This window comes from Opisthocomus hoazin, chromosome 11, assembly GCF_030867145.1.
Source record: "Opisthocomus hoazin isolate bOpiHoa1 chromosome 11, bOpiHoa1.hap1, whole genome shotgun sequence".
NCBI classification, from domain to species: Eukaryota; Metazoa; Chordata; class Aves; order Opisthocomiformes; family Opisthocomidae; genus Opisthocomus; species Opisthocomus hoazin.
Window position 1 is genome coordinate 306228 of NC_134424.1, and position 24984 is coordinate 331211.

At 47.2% G+C, this 24984-nt stretch overlaps 1 protein-coding gene and 1 long non-coding RNA gene across 10 annotated transcripts in view; both read left to right on the forward strand.

The window, feature by feature from the left end:
- The window catches only part of LOC142362753 (uncharacterized), a 61830-nt gene extending 59378 nt beyond the window's left edge, over positions 1-2452 (forward strand). The window contains exon 3 of the long non-coding RNA XR_012765265.1: positions 1841-2452. This is a non-coding gene — a long non-coding RNA (uncharacterized LOC142362753). The remainder of the gene's footprint in view (positions 1-1840) is intronic.
- A 9816-nt stretch (positions 2453-12268) lies between these two features.
- Positions 12269-24984, forward strand: part of TMCC1 (transmembrane and coiled-coil domain family 1) — a 122387-nt gene continuing 109671 nt past the window's right edge. For 6 of the 9 annotated variants that reach the window (XM_075433259.1, XM_075433250.1, XM_075433251.1 and 3 more), the window contains exons 1-2: positions 12269-12359; positions 15849-16095. The gene's annotated coding sequence lies outside the window, so the exon portion shown is untranslated. Of the gene's footprint in view, positions 12360-12689; positions 12788-13212; positions 13425-15848; positions 16096-21932; positions 22135-24984 lie in introns of those variants that run through there. The other 3 variants (XM_075433260.1, XM_075433253.1, XM_075433255.1) reach the window with 3 other exon arrangements.

Below are 24984 nucleotides of genomic sequence, written 5' to 3' on the forward strand. Positions count from 1 at the left end.
TCCACGTTTCAGCTGTATCCCAGTGGTAGCTTCATTTTAGAGGATAAAAAGTTCTTAGGTATTTCAGCTGAAGTCTGCAAAGAACTTTGTGGGGAAAAAACATGTAGAAATGTATTTATGAATTAATAATAGTCAGGTTTGCTTATTGATTTCTAACTGACCTGAAACTCTCCATGTTTTCTGAACCCGTCTTAGCACTGAATTGATGGAATAAAACCCCATTTTTACTAACCCACCCTTGTCTGTGTCTGTAATTCAGTGTTCAAGCTTAGTTCCTTATATAGCTTTTACGTGAACATGAAGTGTAAGGCAGGAGAGACATTTAGATGGCAAGAGCAGCTGCTAGCAAGGCATTGCAGACAGGCAGTGAAGTCCCTGTGGTCCCAGGCAAGGATGAACACAGTCACTCTGGATGATGCAGTGCTGTCGGGTATGTTTACAAGTGTTCAGATTAATGAGCTGGGTGTTAACATTTGGTTAATTGTCACTGGTCATGATGTAGCCGAACACTGCATCAGAGGAGCAGTATGAACTCTAAGGACAGAGGCATGAGCAGTGCCTACCCACTCTTTTCCCTTAGAGAGGGACACCACTGGATTGACCAGTCTGAGCCAGATGCTGTGATTTATTCCCCCTGAAGATCTGGCCCATGTGGAACCCCATAACCTCTGCTATGAAACAGTTGTGTTGCGTGCCCTCCCCCAAATGAGGGACCTGCTCTCAAATGCTTCATTAGTCCACCACCTCCTCAGTTTAGGCATTCTTCCCATTTCATAGAACAGAAGGATTAAACCATTTCTCTCAGTTCTCAAACAGGAGTTCAATGCAACAAAGTTTGAGTGAAAAATGCAAAAGCAAGGAAAAGTGCAGTAGCAACGTGAAATAAAAATGGTGGAAATGTCCAGAATGATAGATCAGATAATACCCTGGGTTTTTTACAGGCAATAATACTCGCATCCACTTGAAGTCCAGGATACAGTTCTGTAGTAAGCCATAAAGGACCAATATGAAATTCTAGCCCAGACACTAGATATGAAACATATGTTTCAGCCCTAATTTGAGTGTCTGCTCTTCCTGTGTTGTCTCTCTTTTTTTTTTTTTTTTGTGTATGTGTGCAGTTTGTCTTCACAATACCCATTGCGTGCAGTAACAGTGTCTTTCTGCTGCAGATTAGTCACGCCAGAAAGAGCTATGGAGCTTGCCTGTCTGTTTCCAGAGGTCTGTCATGTGAACGTGTCCTGGCAAACTATATCCCAATCCTTTCATTCTTCTGTGTTCTTCAAAGAAATAGAACTGGGTTTTGTCAACAGTTAAAAAAATGGTTCCGTATCGCCCAGTGGAAAGATGGAAGCTCTAAGCTAACACGAAAAACAAAGAGGCATCACGTGACATGAGAGTGCTGTGAATTCTATATATGCTGGCATTGTTCTTGATGATCTTCAGGGGCATATATTAAAAAGTGAAGTATACCTCCTCAAAGTGATCTGTCCAGAAATGAGAGTGATGGAGGTCTCATGTTTGGTCAAAGGTGGCTTTAGATTTTGAGTAGTCGTAGAAGCTGTACTTGATCACTTCAGGAGAAGAGCTAGAGGGAATTTCCCCAGCAGCTCCTGAAGAGGTCTGTCACTGGTCTATATAAAGGTGGCTCACAGCCGAAGGTAGTTGTCATCTACCGATGTAATTAGATTTGTGCATGCTAGAAGATTTCTGGCACACCCAACTTGCAAACTTGCCTGTAGTTAAATATCATGATTATAAGCTCCTCAATATTTCTATGAACTCTGAAGTGACAACAGAAGATTTTGATATTTTTCTTTCTTTGTAACTTTTGCTTCCTCAGGAAGGATTTCTTTGTGGGGCAGACCTGGGTTTTGGGCAGGCTACTGCACAGGCTCCCAACTTGCAGAAAAGCACCGAGATATGCCAGGCCACCTGTTTTCCTGCTGCACCTCCCTGGCTGACAGAAGAGAGAGAGAGGACAGAGGAAAGCTGTATTGGCAAAGTGCTCCTGCGCATCATCCTCGCCTGGCTGCCTTAGCTTGGACACTTCAGAGGTCATCTAAGTATTTGCAAAACTGGCATAATTTGCCGACGTATTTCTCCTTCCTTCCTACATGAGGTCACTGAAGAGCTGCTCCCAGCGAGCTGCGCAGCATGGATCAGGAGCATGCGTGCCCAGAGGGGTCACAGAGCGGGATGAGCACAAGGGGAACCTTCGCAGATCCCCTGAGGGGAAGGCTCTGGCCTTGAAGTAGCTGGCCGTGGAGGCAGTGAGGGAAAGGCTGTGCGTGGCCAGTGCCACGGCCCCCATGCCCATCCCACAGCGGTAGCTGCTGTGGCCAGCCCGTGGACATGGTTGGCCTGCAGAGCTGTGGTCCACGGCACAGTGTGTCCTGCAGCGTGGCGTGTCCTGCAGCGCAGCGTGTCCCATGGCGTGTCCCGCAGTGCGGTGTGTCCCGTGGCGTGTAACACAGTGTGGCATGTCCCGCAGAACAGTGTCCCACAGCATGGCGTGTCCCGCGCTGCGTTCCACAGTGTGCTGTGTCCTGGGGCGTGTTCCGCGGTGTCCCGTGTCCCGTGCCATGCCCTGCGCTATGTCCCTTGGCGCGTCCCGCAGCACGCCGTGTCCCGCGGCGCAGCGTGGCGCTGCTGCCCCCTGGCGCGGCCGGCGGGCGCTGCGCGCGGCGGGAGGCGGAGCGGCGCGGCGCGCGAGGCGGAGCGGCGCGGAGCGGTGCGGCGCGGGCCGCCCAGGCGGTCTTGCCGTCCCCGGCTGTGCCGGAATCCGCGCGCTCTCCCGGCGGGGGGGGTGAGGCCGTGCGCGTGCTGCCCGCTGCCGGGCGGTGCGGCGTGCCGCGCGTGCCTCTGCTCGCCTCGTCTGCGGGGCGGGCGCGCCCGCGCGGGGAGGCGCGCAGCCGTGGGGCGTGGGGTACGGGGTGCGGGTCCGCCGGCGGGTCACCGTGAGCGGGGCTGCGGGGCCCCTGGCCGCTGCCGCTGGGGCCGGGGATCCCGCCGTCAGATCCCGCGGCGGGCGGGGGGGCGAGGGGAGCCGGCGGGAAGCGGTGCCCCGGCCCCAGGCTGCCCTCGGCACCCGGCCCGCCCTCGCCGCGCCGCCCCGGGAGCTTTGGAGCTCGGGGAGGGCCGAGCCGGTGGGCCCGGGATGGCCGGGGACTCGGCGCGGTGCCGCGCTGGGCAGGCTGATGTGCCGGCCCGGTTGCAGTGAGACAACGCGAGCAGGAGGTGGCGCTGCTGGGCAAGAAAAGCAGCCTTCACGCGGTGGGTTCGCTGTGCTCGCGCTCCGCTGGCGGCGGCTCTGCCTCACCCAGGGGACAAAGCGCCCCGGCTTGGATTCCCGCTCTCTGGAGGCGGACGGGAGCCAGCGGCAGCCGGTCACAAAGTAAAGCGGTGCACGGGCGCGCACAGCGAGGTGTGGCTCAGCTCAGCCGAGGGGCCCGGACACGTTCCTGCCGCAAGCCGTGATGCTGAGCGCTACGCCGGACTGGGCTCCTGTCCGCTGAGCCGCAAACTCCCGGTGTCTGGGAATCTGGGCAGCGCTCTCCCCCTACCTTGGCAGGCGGAATGCAGCGCAGTTAATAGTGGATGCATCGGCATGGAAGGTGCTATATCGTTCTAAGGATTCTGCGCTGATTTTGTAGAGCTTGGACTTGGCTGGATGAAACGCTTTTAAAAAAGGCCTTGCAGGAGGTAAGAAGGAAGCTACTGTAGCCAACACCCTGCTGTGAAAAAACTTGCATAGATGCAGAGTAGCTTGCTTTCTCACTGTATACACTGAACAGAGCCTTTCACACGTGAAGAATCACACCCAAGCCATTTAACCAGGCTCATGCAGGAATCACTACAGGGTGCTCGGAAGCACAGCTCTCTGAGGCTGACGTGGCAGTCAGAGAAAGGGCCCATGGTATTCTGTAAAACAGCGTGAGGCATGGCGAGTTTTAGCCTAGCTGCTGGAGCCGAACTTCCAATCTTACAGCAATGTTGTGATTTCATTAAGGTACAGAAGTAGCAGGTAAGATCTTTGTTTTATGATCTTAGTGTGAACTGATGTACCAGCCCTATCTCAGTTTGAGGCAGATCAACCTGAATTGGAAAATGCAGTGCTGGCAAATTTGGATCTATCAGACTTGTTACATTGCTGGAAACGATGGCAATGCTGCAGCTGTATTATTTGCAGGTCAGCTGTCCTTGCCATGTGGGTAGCCATGGCAATAGGCAGTGGAGGTGGCTGCAGGACAGAAGATGGTCTCCTGTGCACATTGTTTATTGTCTCAGTCATTAGCTGAGAAAGTCTTGTTACATTTAGCAGCTTCCACACTATGCGCAGAGATTGTGATTGAATACTAAGAAAAAAAGTACAGCACAAACATTAATTATGCTCAGTTGCATTTTTTTCAAACTGAACAGAGCAGATAGCACCTAAGCTCAGGCTTCCCGTTTGAGCAGGCTCCTTTACGTTCTGCCACTTGCTTGCAGGTAGAAGGAATTCACCAAGGAGAAGTCTGTGAAGACAGACCTGCCAAGGTGCCAGCATTGCCTCCCTAACAGGCAAGTCTGCATACCTGCCGTTGCTCCAGAAGACTGAAAAACAAGGTGATGCTTCTTTAAACCAAAGATAACAGGAAAAAAACACTCTTGCCCTTTCCTGCATGGCATTGGAAGCACAGAGCAGTCTTTCTTTTAGTGCTACCAGCAGAGCCTTCATCCTAAAAAGGAAGTCAGGAAGAGATACGGTCCAACCCCATAGGCCCCCATCGGTCTTTTGGTACCAGGGCTGTTACAGGGAAAACATTCCCTGAAAGTATGCAAGAACAATATGTTTCCTCTATGTTTTACAGGATAGGGAATGTTACTAATTTCCAGTGCTTTTTATGACTGGGTGTTAATCCCCTCAGAGCATCCCTTCCTTGTTATTAGCCCAGTACCTGGGCTTTTTTCACCTGTTTCCCCAGAGAAATAATGCTACCTGCATATTCCAGAGCGAGTACCTTGTCGGAAATGTGTTTTGCTGTTCTCCTTCCTTCCCCATCCCTTGAAATGTGCCAACCCTGTTACACACTGCCTGAGCTCTGCTCATAGGAAAGTGGCTAGGGACATTGGCAGGCCATCTTTGCCCTGTGAAACGATCTCTCATGTGTTCCCAGTCCCTATTTGGTTGGTGTCAATATCTATGGGAGTCTTGCCTTTACTCTCCTTAGCTACTGAATCTGGAGATGGCCCCAGTCAGGGCCTTTTGGGGCCACAAGAGGACTTTTTTTGGTTGATGAATAGAGCTTGAGATTTTGCCATTCTAGTGTCAGAACTTAGTAATACTGGTGGTTTCATTTGCAGTAGCTACGATGTTTGCTTGATGAGTGTCAGACAGAAAGCGGATCTGTATTTTTAACCATTGATATTAGTGATTTTACTTTCAATGTAGGAATTTTAATGTGGGTCCTGGTTGCTCACATGAGGCAGAGCACTTTTTGAAAATAGAAATGCATTACTTTTCATCATGTTGTTACGTTAGACCATTGTCTAGAGAATGAGATAAGCCATTCAGGAAACTATTTGTGAAATTACTGGCCTGGCAAAGCTGAGCAGCACTTCACCAGTATTAAGAAAAGAGGGTAAGTATGCACACATTAAGAGAAAGATTCCTTTCTATCCTCCCCTCCCTCATTTCTACTAATCTGGAAAAGAATGTGATAATGCAGAAATGAACTGTCCTCCTTATTCTGTGGGGCCAATAGTGATTTGAGCCTAACAGTCCATTGGTATATTATAATTCTATTGAAGCCAGAGAAACACACCAGCAGAGACAGGAGGCCAGTACCTCATTGCTCTGTTGACATCTTCAAGTGGAAAGGACACAGAAAACCTTTCCTGAAGAACTCCACAGATTTTCTTAAGTTTTTAGCTGGTTGTTTGCTATCCTCTCTGCTTCTGTAGTGAATAGTAAGTGGATGATACTTTGCACATCCATGATGATGCCACAGGCATCAATGTTTGTGAAGGGCTCAAACTTTCCTTCAGCTCAACATCACATTTTAATACAGCATCTCCATCTGCAGAGGGGGTTGACCATATTTGTCTAGCTCAAGAGCAACGATATGAGGCTGACTTGCTTGGAAATGCCACATGGAAAAGGCTACATTTTTATTACTATTTGCATTAATTACTTTTTTTAATTAAATTCCTCAGCTGGACTGGAGCATTTACAAGAGACAGAGCACTTTGCAAATGAAAGTACATTATTTTTCATCATATCATTGCATTACACCATTACCTAGAGAGTAAAGTGCACCCCTGAAGTTATAACAAGCTGTAATTTTATTGAAAGCTCCCTAGAATTTCTGAACCACAAGAGCAAAGCCGCAGCAATTTAGTCACAGGAGTCGGAAAATCAAATTACAACCCCTTTAATACCCAACTGGGGATATGCTATTGCTCTGATATATCCCAGGCTGGATTAAATCTTTCTGATATGCTGACACTGGATGGATTGTACCTTTCAAAGACATTTCAAGCCACAGTAACCATTCAGAGCCAGCCTTGGCATCACTGTCCTTTCCTGCTCCTTTGACATAGAGGTCAGAGCCAAGAGTGTAATTGACAATGAAAGGTGTGTTTTTTCCTGCTCCTTGGGAGTCTGTGCTCTACTTTGTGAGCCATGAGGAACAAAAGTGACAAGTACCTAGAGAAAATGTTTTCTGAAACTGAAGATAGTTGCTGACTTCAAGACCTATGGAAGAAAGCCACTTGCTGGCAGAGTTTATGGGAAGCGTGTTTGCTTACAACACAGTGAAAGAATCTCATTGCTCTGTAATGAACGCTTCACATTTTGCAGCACTCCTCTTTGCTTTCTTGCTTGTGCAGTAGCTGGGCACATCTCACTCTCACTGTGTTCTGTGGATGACTTGTGTGCACTGTTGGGTGTGGCATGAAATGATCGGCTCAGTCAGGAACACAGAAATGTTATGATACCTGGCGCTTGGTTTGAACTCATTGCTGAAACATAAGCACCTGGCTCACTGGTACAGTAACATGGCATGGCTCTATCTGCATATCAGCATTAGAATAATTTCTGGTCTGGGATTTTGTAAGTTGTTCATACATGCACCTGGGACTAAGTGAGCCCCTGATGAGGAACCACTCTTGGAGAATTTCAAAGCAAAGTACTGTTACCATGCTTGGACTTCTGAGATTTAGCCTGAAAAGATTCCGGTTGAAGCCCTTCCTGCTGATTCTTGGCCCTAAAGTCATTCTAGCCTTTTGTGATTTGGAAGTTTTCATAAAAATTACTCCATTGTGTTGGCCCTGGAGGGAAGAAGGGCCCAAGAAAGCTGGTTAGTATTCAAGGATCACCTCCTCCAAGCCCAAGAGTGTTCCATCCCAATGAATATGGAGTCAAGCAAAAACACCAAGAGGCCTGTGTGGATGAACAAAGAACTCCCAGCCAAACTCAAACACAAAAAGGAAGCATACAGAGAGGTTGGAAGCAAGGACAGGTGACCTGGGAGGAATACAGAAACATTGTCTGAGCATCCAGGGATGAAGTTAGAAAGCTAAACGCTAAAAGGAATTTAATCTGGCCAGGAATGTCAAAGACAACAAGCAGGGCTTCTGTAAGTACATAGGAGACAAAAGGAAGACTAGGGAAAATGTGGGCCTATTGCTCAACAAGACAGGGGTCCTGGTTACACAGGACCTGGAAAAGGCTCAGGTACTGAATGTCTAATTGCCTCAGCCTTTACTAGCAACACCGACCTCCAGGATTCCCAGGTCGCAGAGACCAGGAGAAAGGGTGGAGCAAGGAAGATGTACCCTCAGTGGAAGAGCTTCAGGTCAGGGAATACTTGAGTAAACTAGACAATAAGTCCGTAGGCTGTAAAGGAACCCCTTGCAAACACTGGAAATTGTTTGTGACCCATAAAAAAAAAATCCTTTTCTCTCCTCTCTTTGCCCAGTATCATTCTGAACCCTATCCCCAGACATCTGTTGGTACATGTCAGAGTAATAATTACCTCATTGTGAGAGCACTGCAAAACTGAACTATACCACACAGATATCGGGAGACATCCGTAAAGCAGCCATGTCTGCTGACGTTGTGCAAGAAGGAATGAAATTGCTGTGTGAATGTAAAGGGAATCAGATTTCAGGAGGATGGCAGTCACGAAACAAACTCATGGTTGTTGCTATAAGGCCTCCCTGAAAGCTGATGCTGAATTAAAAGGTACATTTTTTCCAGCTCGGGTCAGCAAAGATTTTTCACCATTCTGACCAGAACTACACTCCTGAGCTTGTGTTTCTCTCTGTACCCTCCCAGGGTAGCTCATGTCCTTTATTTACCATTTCTGGCAGTATAGATGATGCCTGCTGGTGCTTCTGAAATGGTATCCCAGCAGTCAGGCAGGGTTAGTTTCTAGACTGACTGCAGGTTAAAGAACTAAGATTTAATCTGAATGTAATTTATCAGTCCCTTCCATTCAATGAACCTGGTTATTTCATGTCCATCTTCAGTCTGCTATTTGGTTTCTTCCCAGCAACTCCCTACTGAAAAAGCAAAAATTATACAAGGACAGGACTAAAAAAACCCTAAACTATTCTGAGGCACAATGGTTCATAGCTACATGGCTGGGGACTCTCATCTTACTGAAGGACCTGGCTAACAAACCAAGGGTGGCATCGTAAGAACTGACCAGAGTGGTGTAAGTAATGCTTTGAGGAAGGCATAGAAAGGTAAATCTGATCAATCGACAAGATGTTTGGTTTTTTTTCCCTGCAGGAATCCAAATCAATCAATAGAAGCACAGAGACCCTGCCCTGTTTCAGCCCCATGCTCTATTTGCTTTGGTGTTTTGGCCCAGCTTTCATCCTCCTACATTCTATTTAGACCCAGTCTGTCACAGGACTTTCCTGTGCAAATGAGCATTAGGAGCTGTGCTGAATGCCACCAGCTCAGAAAAATCACTGCTGTGCTTATTTTGCATTCAGTTTGCACTGGCACAAGCCACGGTGTTGGACAGGGACCAGTGAGGCCCAAAATGTTTTCTCCTTTGCAAGGAGTAAACTGATTTTAAGTTGGCATATTGATCACCTGAAACTTTAGAGCTCTGTTACAGTGATAGGTCAGATAAATGTCCAAAACAGGAGTCTCAGGAAGAAGTATTGCCTCCTGTCCATAGACACATGTAGGTCTACAGATCTGGATTGTGCATGGACAAAAACATTTTGCTGTCTCGGCTTTCAAAGATACTGAGCTCCTCTGGCTTCAGTTATTCTGAAAAAACAGAAAAGAAGCCACAAAGCTATGATATAAAAGCCATTCCCTGAATATCTGTTTGTAGCTTTGCAATGTTCTCTTTGAATTAGTGAATATATTTTTTGAAAATTAATGACACAGTACAAGATGAAATACGTAGAAATACATTGCAGAAAGTCCTATTAGAAAGTATATAAAGAAGGAACATAATTAATAAGCCAAAACATCAATACCCAGTACCTGCAGAGAGGGATAATTGTACTCTAATTACTTCCTTGGCTACCTGGTTCATCACTTCTGTGTGGTGGTGTTGTCATGGTTTGACCTGGCAGCTGGCAGCCAAGCACCAGACAGCCTCTCGCCAGCAACTAGGACCACGCAGTTCACTCGCTCCTCCCCCCCAGTGGGATGGGGAGGAAAGTGGGAAAAAGTAAAACTCGTGGGTTGAGGTAAAGACAGTTTAATAAGACAACAAAGGAAGGAATAATAATAATAATAGAATATGCAAAACAAGCTATACACAGTACAATTTTTCTCACTGCCCAAGAACTGATTGCGCAACCAGACCCTGAGCAGCAATCACATGGAACTCCCGGATCCCTGCCCTCTGGCCAGTCCCCATTTATGAACTGCACGTGATGCCTATGGTATGGAATATTGCTGTTGGCCAGCTTGGGCTAGCTGCCTGGCGATGCTCCCTCCAAGCTCTTGTACACCTGCTCATCAGCCGAGCACAGGAAACTGAAAAAAGGTCCTTGATTTCTTAGCAACAACTAAAAACGTCCATGTGTTATCAATATTCTTCTCATACTAAATCCAAAACACAGCAGCTACTGGGAAGAAAATTAACTCTGTCCCAGCTGAAATCAGGACAGTTGTTTAAACCCACAGATTTTGTGTGAACTTTTGAATCTGATGTTCTTAATCATGTTGTAGTTATTAGATTTACATGTTTAAAGCCAAATTTAACATCAAGGGGAGATCTAACACTAACAGTTTGTTCCTTATTTGGATATTTGTTATTAATAAGAAAAAATTGAATTAATAAATATTTTGAATATAAATGCTACCATGTATGTTGTTCATTTACATTGTTTATGCTCTGAAGTTAGTCAATGAAATTCAGCTGGTCGGGTTCACCTGCTGCTTTTGGTCAGCCCCACTTTCTGTTCTCATGTGCTGACACAAGATCCCAGTGCTTGGTTATTCAGCTTTGAAAAGGGGGAGACATGAAAAATGGTTTAAAGAGAAATTTTAAAAGATCTTTTACTAGTTCTTCAACATGTTCTTTCAGGAGATAGTGGAAGGAGCAAAGTTCTCGTCAGCTTTAAATAAACTGTCCTCGTTCCCTAGATCCTGCAAATCATGCAACGCTCAGCCAGACCTTAGAGGAACAATTGTTTATGAAAAGGCCTAAGGCTTATTTGACTACTGAAGCACCAGAGGAAGGGGGTAAGGAGGGAGAGGCCCTTGACAAATGATACATCCATCACACTCCTCACTCCTCAGCGGAGCTCTATGTCAGTGGTGCACATTTGCTTAGCAGGCAAAGACTCACCATCTCCTATTTCCTGCCTTTAGGTTTTCTTGGTGTGTCAGGATCCGTGTCCTCTCTGCACACGCTGGGACTGTAATGTCAGGTGGCAGAGCCTGAATCCAGCGTACAGCTCCTGCCTTCCCCGTACACCCCAGCGTCTCACGAGCAGGCTCCGCTCTAGCTTCAGGACACGCTGGAGTGTGACCTGGGGGAGGGTGGGGGGAGAAGAGGACAGATAGCTGGGGGTGGCGAGGAAGGGATTTGAGTGCCAAAGATATTGGCTGGAGTTCATTAATTCTTGAGCTTTACATGTGAAAAAAATGTAAGAAGTAGTGAGCACTGGTTTGAAATAGAAATCAAGTTGTATAAATTCCAACTGTTCTGCAGCTAAATACATTAATTGCATCAGACAAATCAAGACAAATTTTTCATTGCATCAGCTTCCAGAAAGGGTGCAGCCTCCTAAAAATACAGAAGCACAGCCACGCTAGATAACATTGCTGTGCAGATGGAGAGAGATGGTCAGGTCAGCTGAAGCAATGTCTTTGAGGTCCCGGTCTTTGGTGTCTCCTCAGAGCACTTCATCTAACTGACTGCTTGATGAAAACGATGGTGGAAAACCAGAAGCGGCTGATCAAGGAACCCTTCTGAAAGATGTACAATAGTGTGATGTTCCCGAAGTTTCTGTATGGTCATCGCAACCCCCAGCACTATTCACTCGGCGAACTGGAGGTCACAAACCAGTCTGCGACCCGACGCCAGCCGTCAGTCCTTGCCAGACCCTGCTGTCACCTCGAGAACCTCGGTGACCCGTCACCGCCTGCCAGGGGAGCTCAGCGGCGCCTCTGGCCGGGGCCGCACGACAGCCAGCTGCCGGCGCGGCGCCGCACGGGGCCGCCGCAATCCCCGCCCCGCCGGACCGCCCACGCAGCGAGCTGGGCGGGGGCTGCGAGGCGGCTGCGCCGAGGCCTCTCCGGAGGTGGCGGCGGCGGCCCCGCGGGGCGCGGGAACGAGCGCGGCGGGGGGGGGAGGGCCGAGGCCTCCCGTCTGCGGCCCCGGGCGCTGCCCACGCGCCCCGCAACAACCAGGGCCGACACCGCCGCTCGCTCGCGCCCCGCCCCGCGCCCAGCCCGCGCGCGCGCGCCGCCGCGTACCAAACCGCGCGGGGCTCGGCGCGAGCCGCCGGCGCGGGCAGCCCCCCCCGGCGAGGGGCCGCAGCAGCACCCTCGGCGACCGCTCGGGGCAGCGGGGGCCACCGGGCCGCTCGCTGGCGGGTGGCTCTCGTCGGGCCGCAGGCGGGGCGCGGGCCTCGCCCCCCGACGCAGAGCTGGGCCGCGGGGCGGGCGCGGAGCAGCGCCGGGGGCGGGGCTCCGAGGCGCGGGGAAGGTGTCGGGAGTGGGCGTGGTCTCTCGCCCCGCCCCGCCCCCGCCTTTTTACGTCGTCGCGCGCGCCCTGCCCCTCGAGGCTGCGCGCTGACGTCGCGCGTGGCCGGCGCGAGCGGTCTGGGGGCGCGCGCCGGGATGGAGCAGCCGCCGGCGACGCTGTCGGGGCGCCTCCGCTCGGCCGGTGAGCGCGGGGCGGAGTGACCGCGGGGCGGGGCGGGGCGGGCCTCCCCCGCTTCCAGACCTGTTGTTCGGCCGCGCTTTTCCGGCCTCGCCGCCCCCCCGTTTTTCTGCGGCCGGCTCGGCGGCCCCCGGGAGGGCACCGCGGCCCAGCCGCCTCGGGCCCGCCTGACCCGGTCGCCCCTTTCCGGCCCGTCGGGGCTGGCGGGCCTCGTTGCTGGGGGGGGCGAGGCGGGACGGAGCGGGCGCGCGGGGCGGGGCGGGGCGGGCCCGGTGGGGCGCGTGGATCCTTGGCGGAGGCCGCGGGCCTGATCCGCGCGCGCGGAAGCCTCTGCGGGGGCGTTGCTGGCGCGCGGGCTCTTTGTTTCGGCGGAGCGGGCCGGCTCGCGAGGCAGCTGACGCTCGGCGCGCGCTTCGGCTGTCCTTTGTGAGGTAATCGAGGCGCTAATTACGTAACTGCTGACGTGCCAGCGGGCTCCGGGTTTGCCGTTCCAGGACCGGGTTTTCGGAGAGGCCGCCGCAGCGGCGAGGCGGCGCGCGCCGGGCCCGGCAGCACGCGGAGCCGCGGGGCTGGGGCGGGAGCTGCGCGCGGGCGGTGCCCGCAGCCCCCGCGTGTGCCGGTGGCCGGGGCTGTGGCCGGCGCCGCGCGGGCGAGGGGTTGGGGCGCCGCCAGACCCGGTCGGGGAGGGGGCGGAGGGGGCCGGGCGGGGGGCGGAGGCGCGAACGGGAGTTGTCGCGGTCGGAGCGGAGTGCAGAGGACGAGGAGAGCAGCGTCACCGCTGCTTCAGAAACGGTGTCCCTTGGCCGCCAGCCCCAACGTCCGGTGTCTGGGCGAGGTGGCAGCCCCCGCCGCGCACATCTGGGCTGCAGGAGTGGCCGTCGAAGTAGCGGCGCCCTGAACCTGAGCCAGTGCAAGCAGATCCTCCCGGGTCTGGGAAGCAAGCGGTGCTGTCCTTGCAGCTGGTCCTGCCTTAAGTAAGGTGAACGTGTTGTGGATGGCTTCATGTTTAGTCGACGGGACGGTTCTCCTCTCAGGGTGGATTCTTTTTCCACCCGGAAGCGTCCGGAGGTGAGGAAGGCCAGGTGTACTAGCCGGAAGGGTAGTTCCCCTCTCGGTACTGGGGCACTCTCTCCTCTCTCTTGTCTGGGGACGGTGGGGCCCCTCAGCTTGGAAGACTTGCACTGCTCAGCGCCCTCCACAGCCTCACAGGGTTCCTGTGCCAAACAGACAAGTTTATTGGAGCTTTGTATCCACTGTGTCCAGTTCAGCTACCTGACAAACCCACTCAGCCGATCTGCACCTCCTGCAAAATGTAGAAGCAAACTCAGGATGGAAGAAGATCTTTTTTGTGTAGATTTTTGCATTAGAAAGAAATTGGGAATTCAGACTTTAGTGCCATTTAAAAAAAAAGTTTTTTTGATATTAAAACGTTTGGGTTTCCCACCGCCATGTACCACATAAAAGTTGCTGAGTTTTGTTTTTTAAGCAGGTCTCTGGCTTTGGGCTCTCTCACATCTTATTTAATCATAGCTAAAGATCTGGTAATGAAAAGCTGCATCTAATTTGGATATGAAATAGAAATCATCAAAAGAGTATAGTTTTTTTCCTGCTTGTTTAAGGAGGTACTTTCTTTAGGAAACGGGTTATATCTAGCAAGTCAGCTCCTGTTGTGGTGAATGGTTTGGAGCCTGTCTGTAAGCTGGCGGTGTTTGTGTTGAGCAGGCTGCTGTGGCTTACGCTGCCGTTAGGCAAACCTAGTATTAGTATCTTGTCTGGTCTTTCAGAGAATTGGTTTTGAACCATTCAAAAATAATTGGCATGATAGTATCTTGGGCTGGGTTTCTAGGAATTTTTTTGCTTAGAGGTCTGGAGGAGGAGTCTTTTCTCTCCACTTGCTTCTCCAGTGCGTTTTCCTTATGTAGTGTGTTCTCCTTGGCTGGTTTCGTAGCTGTCATCTTCTAATGAAAGCTGGGCTTTGGGAAGTGGAATCATCAAGTTTAAGCTGTTGCTCAGGTGAGCTGGCAGAGTGCCTTCCCCTTGATGGAGCTGAAGTCTCCTCACCCCTAAAGTACAACTAGTGGTTCTTGCTTCTATCTGTCATCTTGGGTGTTGTGAAAGCTGATTACTGCAGGGTGCTTGGACACTGCTTGACGAAATGGTACTGGGCAGGGAAGATCGTACCCTCTTGATGAGGATACAAGTTTCTTTAGAACCAATAAGGGATTCGGGTTAACTCTCTAGGGTGACAGAGAGGGTAGTATTTCAGTATGAACAGTGAGACTTGTTAAAGTGGTTTGTGGGCGTCCAACTCTAGGTGGCCCTGCCTGAGCAGGGGCTTGTACCAGATGACCCTCAGAGGTCCCTTACAACCTCAGCCAGTCTGTGACTCTGTGAACTTGGCACAATGTTTAATAGTGGATAAACCGACATCTTTGGAAAAAGTGAAGCTACATGAATGAAATGCAATGTGAAGGTGGCAGGCTAGACGTGATTTGTCAGCACTGCTAGAAAGTGAGTGGTCTCCTATGACTTAAATAATTAAAATAAAATTCTTGAAACCCCTAAACAGTTGAGACACTGGATGTTGTCACAGTACAGTGAGCTGGTTCTTTAAACTTGAATATAAGCTCCAAATTCTTAAAATTGCTCCTCCAGCCCAGCAGGTTAAAATGATTACAGAAGGAAGAGGAAAGGAGGAGGGAACAAGTGACTGTATGGAGTTAAATGTCTTTTCTGCAAAATGAAATCTCTTCATACTTTTAGAAGCATTTTATGATAATGCAAAACTAGCTGACCTTTTTTATTTGTAAAGAAGAATCCTACTGTTATACCTAAAGTACAGAAACTTGTATCACAATAACACTGAACAGCTTTGATTTGGAACCTAGATCTGCCGTACTATGTGAAGTACAAACGTGGAATAGAGGGTCTCTGCCCCACAGAGTTCATGTTCTATTAACTTAAATCCGAATTAGGTAAGTTCAGAAGTACGCCAACACTCCTAAATGTTTATGCCGTGTGGGAACTCCCCTGGTATGTACCTTGTATCCATACTGTGTTGGACTTCCATCACTCTCTATGTTGGTCCTCGTTTTGGACAGCAGCTTAATTCTTTAGTCTGACACTGGTCGCACAAGCATTCCTGTGTGAAAAATACGCAGTGAACATCAAGACATCTAATGAGCTGGGAAGTTTTGTCTGAAACAAGGCACTCTGTGGTGTGGCATTGCGTTGCATGCTCTGTTATGATCAAACATTATCTGAATGCTTATAGAATTTTCCTCCTTGAGATAATTTATTAGGTTGAAGTACTCAGAATATAAGGCAATTTCAGAGGCTGCTTCTGATTTTAAATACGTCAAAGCTAGCAGAAACCCGGTATTTCAAATAAGAGTTAATTCTTTTCTCTGAAGGAGACTCTGAATCTGTGGTGCTGTTTGGTTGATACCAGATGTTAATGGTGTTTCTTACTATGCCTGTTAATTTTGGCAGGTCTTTCTCGTCCGCAAAGAAGCTTTGTTGCCAAGATTTACTCTGAAAATGACCTACACTACTGACTGCAGATGTATGCAAATGTAGAAGCTGATAAATCGTATCTCCTTCCCTCCCCTGACTTTCCTGTTTCCTGTGGAATTTATACTTCTAAGTATTTTTAAAATTAGACCTCTGTTGAAGACATTTGGATTACAACTGTGAGCATATCTATGCAAAGAGATGAGCTAGCCTGAGCAATTTTGAGGTATGTATGCCTACTATTATAACAAATGGGAAGAAAAGGCCATCTGATTATAAAGTGAAGAGAACTCTAGGCATGCATTTTCTAGACTCAGATTGATCTGCACCATTATTCATGGTTTTAGCAATGGAATATACATATGCACAGTGAGACTGTACGAGCACCGGAATATCCCGCTGGCCTTGTATGGAGGGTGGCCTTGTTTGAACCTACTGTAGGAATATTCAGAAGATTCCTTTCAGAAGAGCTTGTGCTGTATGACCTGAGCCTTCACTGCTAACCCATTCAGTTCTTAAATGCCACCAGGGTCTGTAGAGGTTTTCTTCTTCCAAGCATTTGACAGACATTAAGTAGTCGTTGAAATGCACCTGAGAGGCAATGGTGGTTTGTCTGTTTGGTTAGATAGTGTTCAGGTGAAGTTAGAAGATACGTATCTTGAATTGGAAAGCATCTTCAATGAAGGCTAGAAAAGAAGTAGATCTTTCTTGCCTTCCTCCGCACGGGTAGTAGCGCAGTGCTCTTTGCTCACAGAAAGCAGCAGTCTCATAGGGCAGTCTGCCTGTAATGTACAAGACGAGCAGAGCTGGGTGGGCTTTCGGTTGACTGTGCAGTGTTGTCCCACCCCGGTAACAGAAGATGGAGAGCCTTAGCTGCTTAAGAAGCGCATAAATTCACCAGCTTGCTCAGCTGTGTTTTATCTTAAGGCTTTTAGCTGTACTTTCATATTGAATTCTAAACCTGGAATGAGGGAAAGTCAGCGAACTTCCTCTCTATGGGCTTAGAGGCCAGTGTGCACTGATAACACCTGTTGACTCTCCTTTCATAAACTACTTGGACATAGTTATCTTTTCTGTGATGTAGGTGTTCAGGCTAACGCTCCAGGGCAGTGGCAGTCTTATCAATTAATTGTGGGTAACAGCGAAAGGTAGCCAAACACATCTCTGTCTTCCAGAAGAGACTGATTATTCATTAGTCTTTTTTTTCTTTTTTTCTTTGTAAAAGGAAAACTAATGTGTTGAAAGTCAATACCTGAGTGAATCATTCAGCATGTATTTAGCAGACACGCTTTTCTTAGGAACTTTTATTCATGAGCTCCAGTGACTCAGGCTGAGATGGTACTGGAGGGACACAGATCTAAGCTACCTACCTGTCTGGCTTAATAGCCTGCTGATGTTGTTCCTATAATAGGAAGGCAAAATGAACTGTCTGCAGTGCTAGTGTAAGCTGTAATTGGCAGTGAAGTGGTTGAGAAGAGAATCCTTGGCTGTACTGCAGTGATTCCATCGTTCCCCTACGAGCAGAGCTAGGGCCAAGGGGTACAGCTTGGTAAATCCCTCTGTTCCAAGCGGGCAGAACCTAGTGCGGCAAACTTTAAACGTGTTCCTCAGTTTAACCTGGGCATTGTTATTTGGCTGTGATAGTATACTAAAGTAGCATTGTGCAGAAAAGTGTTTTTGTTTCCTGTGAGCTGCTTTCATGAAAACTGGAGAAATTCACCAGAGCGACAGAGCTTTTTTTTTTTTTTGGCCTAAAAAAGCTCCTGTTCTGTGAAAATGGAACAATTCCTGCAGTAGCTCTGTCTGCATTCTTACAGGTTTTCATAGATTCTGTGTGCCCCTGACTGTGTATCCCTAAGCAATGTATTAATCTTTATTTCCTTATCTGTAAGATGAGGTTGATGCACCTTTGTAAAACATTGTTTCATGAAATGTATCATTTAAGTGTTGTTTGCAATAACTGCAGTTTCATTATTCAGACTATTGTGACTAAAAGTGCATACTAATGTGGAGCGTGGCAGAGAATTTGAGTGTAAGATCATGTTTTCTTATAAAGAAATTATCTGAAAGGTGAAATTGTGTACATTGGAGAAATGTTTCCATAAAACTGCCCTACAAGGTGTCTTAAGAAGTTTCAAAGAATATTAAAGGGCACTGAGATGTTGAGACAGATGGTAGTGCCACTGATCCAACTTATGTGATGGGTTATGATAAGAAGTTTGCAGATGCCTACTTACAGTTTCTTCACAGAAAAATTTGGCAAACTTCAGTATCTTTCAGATGCGTGTGAGCCGGTTGGTCTCCCTTTACAAATTCCTTAGTGGCCTGTCTTTGTCCTGGAGTTGTTGGCTGTTATTTTGCTGGAAGCTAGCTGCCATGGTGATTATCCTGTTAGCAAATAAATGTGTTTTTCATGATCTCCGGGTGTACTAGTTTAGCAAAAAGACTGCAGCCTTTTCTGGGGTTAATAGAAGTACTGTACCCGTAGAGGCTCAGTGTTTGTAAATCGCTGCCTGCGGGAGAGTGCTGAACAAGGATCTTATCCTTCAGTGGGACATTTTACTGAGGTGTAGTATCACTTGTCTGTAAAGAGCAGCGAGTGTGTGTTACCGTGAGTCTGAGGCTGAATAATGGTTAAAATTGGAGAAGTGAAAAAAGTGGCCTTTGGCCAGGGTCTGTTATGACTGAACTTACCTTATTCAGGCGAGTAATGGCTGGCTGACTGCTAAGCTGAAAGCATCATTGTTGGAGAACAGTCTCTTCGAGGTGTGTGGTGCTGTGATCCGTCGCTGTGTCGGCTTGCAGCTGGGATAACGTTAAAGCTGGGGCAGTGACATGTGCTCCCAGCTGAACCTGCCTGTGCTGTTGCCTGCAGCTTGCTGGAAACCCCTGCACAGCTGTCTCTTCACACTCCTCCAGAAGTAGATCTCAAAAGTGATTCTGGTTTACCAAGGTCCTTTAAATGCTTCAGGTGCAATTCCATTTTGTGGGAGAATTAAAAAATCCAGAGTCGTTTTTGCTTTAGTGTTAGTATAACTCCTTGATGAGTGTCTGAAGTTTTCACCTCTAAGAAGAGTCTGCTCTAGCTGAGACAGTCTTAAGAAGAAAACATTTTTTTGAAAAGCAAAATTTATGTGTATATCACAGATGACACTCCCAGAGTCACTTGAAGACATCCAGTAGATTTTAGGATCAGCTTGGGTTTAACCCCAGTGCCCAAAAGGTGCCAGTTCTAACTACTGAATTCCACTAGCTTCGTGAACTCCTCTGGCTTCCTGAAGAAATGGGCGCATTGAGGGTGCTTTTGTTTTGGCATCTGTCACTTGTTGGGAATGCATCCATTATCATGGTGCATTCCAATAACTACTGACTTCAGTCCTTGTCTCCTGAAAACAGGCTCCTTCTATTCTTCTCTGAGTGTCCTGGTGTGTATTCTATAGTAAACTTGCCCAAGGAAGCCTTCAAATATTGATATAAACAGCAAATCCAACAAATTCCTGTTTAGAGAACAGTCAGATATGTTTTTTGGTTGCTGATAAAATGAGTTAAGAAATTGTTCTGACTTTTTTCCTGGCTCCCCCTGCTCTGGTTCCTAAGCTAGTTTTTCTTTTTAAAATGTTGATTGAGTCTGTGAGTCTATGAGTCTGATCACTTTAAAGAGCAGAGTTAGGGAATTGATGGCAACCTTCAGTGGAGGATGGCAAGGGGAGCAATAACCTTTTTGCTTGTTGGCTGCTGCCAGTTTGGGTTCACCTGAGTGTGCCCTAAGGGAGACAAATAACCTATAATCCAGTGACTTTAGCAATTTCTCATTATTCGTGTGTGTTTGTGGAGATAGCAGTAAATCAACTGAAAGCTGTCTGGAGTTGAGTATGAAGCTGTACCAACAGTAGATTTTGGCCTGGCCTCCTCAGGCAGTCTCTGCTGATCACAAAATAAAACAATACACTTGCACAGCAAGTTGCTATAGGCATTGACATTTGTGAAACTTAAAACAGGATCTCTACCCCTTTAAATTGGCACTTAACTTTAAAAAAGAAAAAAGCTTATGTTTTAGCAAACTCCAGGATCTGGCAGTGACCTGCTATTGCTGACCCACCTTTTTTTGTGCAAGGTTATTAAGGAAGTGCTAGAATAGCATAGGGTTTTCATTCTGTCATCATGTTAGATGAGACTTTGAAAAGATAATCATGTGTTTCCAAAAGAAAGTAACTGTCACTGTCTCTAACCTTGTTCAGTTGCTTTGAGGATGGCAGCTTTCAGATTGAGACCCACTGTGCTCAGCTGACTTGTGTGCCTTCACTCCTGATCCATGAGAAAGCCCAGCAGGCGTATGTGGCTGGTGTAGGAGCTGGAGCCTCACTTGCTCCCTCAGTAGAAGACAACCGGCAGTCGTTTGTTGAATGCTCCTAGTTCAATGTTAGCTGCTTACTAGCTCTTGTAGATAATGGTAAAAGGCAGGTGTATTATTGGATGGCACCATTCTTAGCTGGCAGAGTATTTCATCTGCTTGTTGATGGGTAATATAATTGGACTGTTCCAATACCTAAGCTAGTCTGTATATTTCTCTATAACATTGCAGCTCATAGTGTGGTTATAACACGCATGTCTGCACATTAGGCAGTACTGAAAAAAGCCACTCCATTTCAGACAGCCATAAAAACTCAGTGCTGTTTTACATACCGAGAGCTGTATTTTTTGTGCTGTTAGAAAAGATTAAAGGGAATAGTTGGTTGAAGTGATGCTTCTCTTGTTCAGCCTGAAGAAGAGAAGGCTGAGAGGGGACCTAATATGTGCTTACAAATATCTCAAGGGTGGGTGTCAGGAGGACGGGGCCAGACTCTTTTCAGTGGTGCCCAGCGACAGGACAAGGGGCAATGGGCACAAACTGAAGCAGAGGAAGTTCTGTCTGAACATGAGGAAGAACTTCTTCCCTCTGAGGGTGACGGAGCCCTGGCCCAGGCTGCCCAGGGAGGTTGTGGAGTCTCCTTCTCTGGAGATATTCAAGACCCGCCTGGACAAGGTCCTCTGCAGCCTGCTGTAGGTGACCCTGCTTCGGCGGGAGGGCTGGACTGGGGAATCCACAGAGGGCCCTTCCAGCCCCTGCCATGCTGGGATTCTGTGATTCTGTGATTCTCCATTTGGAGTAGTTCCCCAGACAGGGATCTGTGTTACTAGTGAGATGGCATAAGAAAACTCATAATTTGGAGGCATCCTTGTATTCCAATGTTTTTTGGTTTTTTTCCCCCTTATGTGTTCGTGTTGATTCACTGCCTGAGATGCTTTGTCTCCATGTTTTGCGTCAGTCTTGTGATTGAATAGAACTGTTGGTCCTGTTAGCCCCTGACTGGATGATCTTAAGAGTGGATACCTGCAGTGTTCAGTGAGGCTGTGCTTTAAAATAGCACTTGGTGTGGCTGTCTCATGGAACTACATTCTGTACTCCATGCCTTTGGCACTTAAAGTCGTGATGCACCATCAGGTTCTGCTGATTTTTAATGCCTGAAGTAGCACTAAAAGAAATCTATAAGAAGTTCTGTTGTAGGGATCATGATAAATTGCAGCTGAACTTATGCATGTCCTTTGGTGGCAGTGGAGAGCAACTGATAGGTATTTATCAGCGATTTGGTGTGAAAAATGGTAGTTACTGAAACTGGGACTTCCTGAACAAATTTGATCTTAAGTGGGTTTGATCTTAAGTTTCAAAACAACTGATTTCAAAACAGAAATGCCAGAGAAAAGAACTTATTGTGCAATGTAGGCAAAGATTAGTACTTTGTCTTGTGACCAGTTGCAATATTGCTGTGAAAAAGATGTGCATTTTCTACTCTGATGGATGAATGTTCATTTCCTGGGTTTTTGGAATTGGAGTTACAGATTTTTTTTTTCTTATTTGTTGGCATTCCTGTAAACAGTTGCTGTCATGGCCTTTCAATACCCAGCATGAAGCAGCATCTGTGCTGCTGAAATTATCTTTGTTATTAATCTTTTTTTGTCAGGGATGTCACTACAGAAATGTTTGTTGTTTGCCATCAGGGCAGCACCTTTAAATTTCTGTTGTAGGTATGGTACAATGGCAAATGCTAAGGAAGAGCCAATCTGAAGTCATACTACTTAGCTGCAAAACTTCAATCTGACATTTCCAGAGACCTTGAAGGAGGCAAAGGTAGCAGTGACGGCAAAGTTTAAAGCCACAACATCTAAAGGAATGCTGATGCTCCGAAATCTGCGACTGCACATGCTTGAGAGAAAAATTGAGACTGTGGTGAGCAGACTGGCTCCTTCCTCCTAGTACAAGGTTTAGGAATTTTCTGGCTTCAGTGTGTGAGAGCTAATTTGTTTGAATCTTCAATACCTTCTTTTTTGCTCTTTTCAGTTTTACCTTTTTTAATCAGTTGGGAAGATATTCACCTATAAAGGTATTCAAATATTCGTGACATTCTGGTGAATGCCCAGGTAGAATAGCGGTTCTGTGAGGAGCCATTAACATGAGTCTTGGTTTTGGCTCTGGTTATAAGCCTGCATCTCCTCTGTGGTAGGCAGACTTCAGCTTTATTTCAAGCAAATCTGCTCCCTTTTTGTGCTGCTTTGGGTAAAGATTTTGTGGATTTTTTTTTTTCATGTGGACTCTGCCACAAATGTGGGAGGAAACATTCTGATTTTGGCTGAGGCTTTAAATGTCTGACTGCTTGATTCCCATTGGCAAGCAAGTCGTCAAGCCCAATTTCTTTATACCAAAATCACAAAGTTAACTGCTGTCTTTGTGCAGCTGGGTGTGGATATTGAAGAGCTAGCATATTTCTGTCTGTGGCTGCTTAGCTGTGCTGTGTTTGTGCAATCTGTGTGTGTTCTCTCTAGAAAGGCATGATTACATCTATTAGAAGAAAAGGACCATAGATGGGAATCAGTCCAAGAAGTGTAGGCCTTTATGGCTTTTAAAAGCCTGCTCAAGACTATGCAGCTACAGTTGAAAGTATCTCACCTTGCAGTGAAATACTCATTATGTCCGTGCCAAGAAAGGTGATAAAAAATAAATGTGGAACAGTGATCATACTTCCAATATATCAAAAGTTGCACTAAAAAGGTGCAAATATTAGTGCACAAGCAGTAAAATAAACCTCAGCGTGCTTCGGATGCACATGTTCATGTTCAGTGAACAAAGCAGGGAAGTCACAACTCCCATGTAGTAACAGTTGCACCTGCAGCTAACACAGTCTCCGTTTCCTAATGCGTGCCGTTGTGCTGTGGCGGGGAGTTGTGGCTACGCTGGGTTCTTTGCTCAGCACTAGAGAAGAAGCCGGGCAGCACGCCCTTGTACTTCAGGGCAGGTACTTGCGGCGCTGCTTGGACTGTGTTCCTGAGGCACAAGGGCTCATCTGGCGCTGTATCTACCTGGTAGGGTACATATGTACTCAGTTATATTGTTCCCTGTCTCAAGCTGTGCTTGAGCTATCTGGGACTTGGAGAAGTGGCTATGATGAGTCAAGTTAGAAACACGTTATGCCTGTATCCTAGGTGTTTTGGCAGCTGGTAGCAGATTCTTAGGAATGTGTCGGTAAGGAGGTGTGGATGGGATAGTCTTTTACTGGTAGGTCCTCCCAGCCTCTATCTGTTGGCTGAAGGACTCCAAGCAGTGGTTAATGGGCAAACTGAACATCTTTTTTGTAGCACTGCAGGGAGGGACTTGCTAATGCTTAATTACAAAAAAAGAGCCATTTAAACAAACCAGCCCCAGATTAAGGCCATTACTGCTATACTAATATGATTTTTTTTTAAGAGTTGCACTTCATTAAAAGGTCCCTGGACTAGCTCACTTGAAAGGTCAGGAAGGACAATTTTATTCTGAAGAGCAGGGATGAAACTGTCATATCATGGGTGTGAAAGACAGTTGGGAAATGGTAGAGCAATGTAAACCATCATTTTGTTAGTGAGTCCTGTTAACTTCTGATCGGAATTTGTCTGTCTTGCCTGTTTTGTCGTGTTTTAAGCAATACTAATGCAATGAGTTGTTACGGTTTGCAGCCTGCAAGCAGATTTTTCCAGTGACAGTGGTCTTCAGACAGCAGAGCTTTTCATGGAACCTTCTTAACAGCATGGAGGGAAACATCACATGTGAGATACATATTGCTTCTTACAAGTCCAAGTTTTATGTCTGTAGGGAGTGGTTAAGGTGCCCTGTTTAGAGCAGACATGTTGAAGATTTGGGTTCACTATGGCGGTGTTTTGGATTAGCAGACTTTTCCCCATTTTGAGACTGCATATGGTTTGAGTTAGTCGTAAACTGTTTCAGACTTCTACTTTGTAACTCATTTGATACTAACTATCAGTGGAAAGCTTTCATACACCTAATACCAGAAGCACCAAATGAATGGGAAAAGCATTGTGATTTTGCTGAGCTGAATGAAGACTTCTTTTGATCTGTCTTTTAGTCTCAGTAAGTTGAGGCAACACTTCTGAAAGATCAGAGAATTAGCGCTGGTTTTGAGTCATCAGGGGGAGTAATTTACCACTCTGTGCCAGGTTAGTTCTACTTTCTACTTTCGCAAGCCGTTGTAAATATGATACTTTCCAAAGTTCAGGGCTAGAAGCACATGTTAAAATCGCATGTAGCGTGGGGTGGTGGTAGATGATGTCTTTCTTTACAAGGCTGTTAATTTAACTTGCTTTAATGCTCTTACAACTCCAAGCCTGGAATAAACCTTTATTTTAGAATTCGAGGTGCTAAATGTTGTCAGCTTTTGTGCTGGCATTGTCACAGATGAATTTCTGCTAGGTATTAAAATGAGAGGCCATCTCTTTTTTTTTTTTTTGTTTTTGTGACTAGCATGCTTGAAAGTCTCCCTGTAATACTTGAAATAGCTACAGTGTAACCTTCTGTCTTCCCTTGGAAGTGCAATGAGAATACCTGTATTTCCACTTTGTGGTTCACTTGTTCCTGACATTTGAGTCAGCTTTGACACATTGAAAGTGGCAGCATCTCCTGGCAGATAGGCAGTGAGGATAAGAGGGGTTTTGATTTTTTTCCCTCCCACCCTTTCCTCTCTTGAAAAGGTCCTGCCAAAATATTTGGCATGACCTAGTAATGTTGCATTTTTCCAGAGGCTGGAGAACCTGA